The sequence below is a fragment of the Cydia splendana genome, chromosome 20 (assembly GCF_910591565.1).
Source record: "Cydia splendana chromosome 20, ilCydSple1.2, whole genome shotgun sequence".
Lineage (NCBI taxonomy): Eukaryota > Metazoa > Arthropoda > Insecta > Lepidoptera > Tortricidae > Cydia > Cydia splendana.
Genome location: NC_085979.1, coordinates 12,081,056 through 12,086,172, shown reverse-complemented (window position 1 = coordinate 12,086,172; position 5,117 = coordinate 12,081,056).

Here is a 5,117-nt window from a genome sequence, read left to right as displayed (position 1 = left end):
CGGCCGCCCCGGAAGGAAGCACTCGAGTTCCACTGTACTTTTACTGCAATTACGGACTTCGGCGCTACGAACTTCGTGATTGTTTCATGATTTCATGAAAGCTTGTTTACAAAGTTTTGTTTCCGATAGTTTTTTCGGTTTATTTGTACATTCTTTCGCTACGTTCAGGGTCAAAAATGTTATTTAACATGAAATGTTTTTTTTTTTTAAGTAATACTTTGAAAAACTTAAGTACAGTAAAGGGCCATAAAGTTTGCACATCGGAATTTCGGCTTCGTAGAGCGTTGTCTCTTTCATTCTCGTTGCCTCCAATATTCTCTTTCTAAATACCGATGTGCAAACTTTATGGCCCTTTACTGTAATACCTTTTATCCCATCAAACACTATTTTTGTGGATGTCTAGAAGAAAATAATACTTTCCAAAAAATCTTGATTATATGCAAATTAAATTATTTGAAATTGAATTATAGATTAGACCTAAAATACGTTGACAAAGATATTTTTGACACATTTTCCTTACTTACATGTCTTTTACAAAATGTTAGAAAAATTAATACTACAGTCATAAAACAAAACTTATAAACTTAAAAATATTTTCCCTTAGCAAAAAGCTAAGGTACCTAAGTACCTATTTACACAAATGCAAACGTTTTTTGCATTTTATCTACTTAATATAGTAGTATTTGACTACGCTACCCTAAAAACTAAAGATATTTTAAATAAACCTTCTCTTTCTATAAAAATTGTCAAAACCGGCTATAGGAAACAAGTTACTTCAATATGTAAATATTTACCTACTGTTAAATCATTTTCTCGAGCTATACTTAGATTGTAATGTTTTTTAACCTACTTCTAATAAAATTAGGAGGTCGCGACTCGATTGTTATTTTTAATTGTGTGTGTGCATGCTATATGATTTCTAAGTATTTTTAGGAAACGTGTAAAAAAATGTCGATGAAGTATATTTTAGTGTACTTAAGGTATACTAAAATTACTCATATGTAATAAGGTGAAAGATGTAAACATATCTGTGACGTCGACTGTAAGTTTTCGATGCTAGAATGAAATATATAGAAATTAGAGCGGGTAGAAGTTTTAGCAAAGAGGAAGTAGGGAAGGAAGACCAAGGAGAGCGTACATGAATCAAATAAAGGAAAAAAGATCAATGTCGTGTCGTATCAGGCTGTCAAAGAGAAGGCAGAGGACCTCAAAGGACCGCCAAACATGGAAGTTGCTCCACCAACACAGGCGCGGATCCACCGTTGTGGGCACGATGGGCATGCCCACAACCCTAATAGGGTGCCCTATCGATTCCCCGAGTAAAAATTACACCGATTTTTCGCAGACGCTTTGGCAGAGGAACCTTTGGCAGAATTTCACTAGGCAGAGTAGTTGGCATAATATTAATACGCGGATTTACTTTTCGTAGAATGATCGTTTGGTAACTGTCACGCTTACCCGAGTAACCATTGGTCGAAACACAGTAGGTAGAGTGATCATTTGGTATTAATTAGAATTTAGAATGTCAGCTGACCACAGACCCCTAAATATATGCAAGAATAAATATAAAATAGGGTAGGGGGGCTCGGGGGCTCCAGTAGGGGGGCTCGGGGACTCCACAAGGAGCTCAGCAAACGCCTAAGGCAGGCCACAAGTGACCCTCGCGCAGGCAGCTTTCTCGCGCAAAGATTGGCCATAGCAATCCAGCGCGGGAACGCTGCCTGCGTGATGGGCACCTTACCAAGGGCGCAAAATTTTGATAGGTGTTTTTAATTTTTTAGCTTTAGTTTTTAGTTGTACTTAATTTTAGTTTTATATTCATTTTATAACACTTATTATGCAAGAATAAAGATCATTTACTAACAGGGGCAATTATTTTTAGCTTATTATATGGTCTTAGAAATGTTAAACATTCACAAATATTAGTTGAATTTCCTAAAATAATGCCAGCTTTTAATTTACGGCTGTAGGAGTTTTTTTAGTGTAGTTAGAGTAGCGTTTATTTTCATATTTATTTATGTATAAAAAGTGCTATATTCTATGCATCAATGAATCAATGTTGCGTAACACAATTCGAATATAACTTTAGTCTCGCTCTAGCCGACAACGACGGTAGGTACTACCAAGGTACCTAGAGTTAGAATTTTTTTAATGGAAATTTCATCTGGGAATATTTGTGACGTCCCACGGTCAAAGGTACCTTATGGCGGGTATGGAGTTATGCATACCCCAGTAATCTACAATAAATAAGCTATCGATAACACAAAAGATCAACCTTCTAGGTTGCGTAGTTACAGAGATATGATTTTTTGAAAATAATGTTGTGAAATGAGCAACTTTACGATAGAGAAGTTTTAAGTTTAGCCGCCTAAAAAACTATGTTCCTGAAGTAAGTTACATAGTTGACTACAAATAATAATGCCTTATATATCTGAGATTAAAAAAATATTGCGACTTGTTCTGTAATGCAAATAGAAACTTTTGATATCGACTGATTTATGTGTATACTAACCAATCTCTTGAAAATAAAGTTTTATTTCATTTTCACGATTGATTGCAATGAGCTCTCAAGATTTAAATTTTATCTATTAGAAAACGACACTGACAGACAGTTTAAGCAAAAAACAATACCGATTTAGAGGTGAAAATGTATTTTCTGACTTTTTCATATAAAATCACAAAATTGAATATTTTTACTTTTAATGTGACACACAATCAATTTTTCTGAGCACATATGAAAGAAATTCTGTCATTCAAATGAAATAAATCCTAAAACCCCAACTAAATACTATATTTAACCCCTTATGCCACTTTAAACTTACATAACAATAACAGTATTTGCTCCATACATTTACGAAAAGGTACCTTATGGAAATAAATCTAATAATACATCACTACAAAATATCAATCATATTATAGTTTATCTTTTATGAATAGAAAATATTAATTTACATTAAACTGCCCCCAATTTAATTAGTTCTTCGTCATAATAATCTTAAAAAAGACCAATAATTTGTATGTAATGAAAAGGTACCTTGTGGTCAAGTTACATGATGAGGCATGATGATGATGGAACAGTTAGGATAAACTAATAATATTTTGGGGTTAAGATGGTATAAATCGTCTATTTCTTATCAATAATATATTTCGGTTGCTATTGAAGATAAGCGGCATTGAGGTTCAATGACCTCAGATATTCCATAAGGTAATGCGTCGGGTATTGGCATTTTTCAGCAAACCAATGGCTGATTTACTGCATGCGACCAAACCAAATGAAGATTATTCTAGTTAAGAAAGACTTGACGAGAGTAACTTTGGTATAATAGCAGTCTACTTGGATTTGTGATGTCGGTCTATGTACGGTTATAATATTTGCGAGGCGCCCCAACCAGAACTGAAATTATCAAATTAGTTTTGCAGAATGCTAATACAGTTCTCTACCAAACTTCTTTTCCCGTATTGACTAGTTTTTTTGGGAATTTTCAATCTTTTTTCCATAAGGTACCTTTTCTACTAAACTCTGAGACGACATTACTAGGCTTATAACTAACTTATAACAAAAATAAAAACAGGTAAACAAACGTTACGCATTAAGGTTTCAGATCACACAATAAAAAAAAATTGAGCATTTTTTCACCTCTTTACAAAACATTTAATATCTCCGAAACTAGAAACCCTCATAAGGTACCTTTTCCCGTGGAACGTCACATTTTGTCTTCATATCTAAAATGTTAATTTTATGAGATATTGGCCAAAAACAAAATACCGTATGTATTTTTTCATGTTTATAACTTTTGTAATTGGGTATTCACACGTATTTTAGGAGCAGTAAGTATCTCTATTTTCCACCATTTTGAACTTGTCGACTAGACTACCTAACGAAATCTTTAAAAAATGCATAAAATCTAAAAAAACGTTACTCGACTAAAAGTCCTTAAATGAGAAGATTAGGTACTCTGCCAAATGAAATTCTGACAATAATTGTTCTGGTATGTGAACCAAAACTAGAAAATGTCGTCTAAAAGTAGATGTTCGACCAAACGTTATCTGTGAATCAATAAACTGCGAAAAATTGGTCGGGGAATCATTAGGTACCCCTCTAAAAGACTTTGTGACGTCACACCTTCACGGTCTATTGAGATCGGGATGATCGTTCAAGAGTCATGAATAGGTAGTCATAATTTTTCATGAGCGAGTATGATATGATATGATATACTCTGACTCGTACTTGCTGATTTTTGGGTGGCTGTGACCACAACCTTTTTTGAGGGCTGGATCCGCGCCTGCACCAACAAGAGTCATACTCTTAAATATATGATGATGAGAAGTTTACCATACAAAACTTTTTGTCACTCTTTCTTAATAGCTTCTAGTTTCGTAATTTAAGCCTGTTGTTTTAGAAATGAGAGTGAAGCCAGTAGGTAATTTCGATTGAATGTAAACGGCTTTTTGGCGGCTGGTTCGTGTGACTCTTAAGTTAGAGCCGTATTCGAACAGTGCTTCAAGAGATCACTGCGGTACGATAACGATCTGTCAGTAAAGTGACATTTCTTCAACCAAAAACGTCACTTTTGACACTGACAGACCGTTATCGTACCGCAGTGATCTCAAGGCGTATCCAGACTAGTAAATTTTTCGCCAATCTGTTTAAATTGCCCGATCAGGACGTGCGGACGCAAAAGCCAATTTGGCTCGCCGGATTCAACCGCCGATAATGACCGATATTACCGATAAAATGAGGCGCGGACGCAAGAATACCAATTTGTGAGGCCAGTATTTTCGTTCTAGGGCATTTGTTCAATTTAGAGGGCTCTAAATCTAATAAAATTGGAGATTGACGCCAATTTCATTTCTGATCAAATCGACCGATTTGATCAGTCCCGTCTGGATACCGCTTTAGAAGCATTTTTCGAATACAGCCGTTAGTGTTAATGAATTGTCTCGTTTTGTGAATCGTTTTTGTTTGTATCGCGAAGCACGTAATGACCGTGGTATGCGCGTTTCTTGCTAATTGAAACCTTTACTCGAAATACTGAATCATATTTATAAGTAATTTGATTTATACTCCTTCGGTGGCAAACAAGCGTGTGGATTTGGTAGTAGGAAGTTACCGCTAA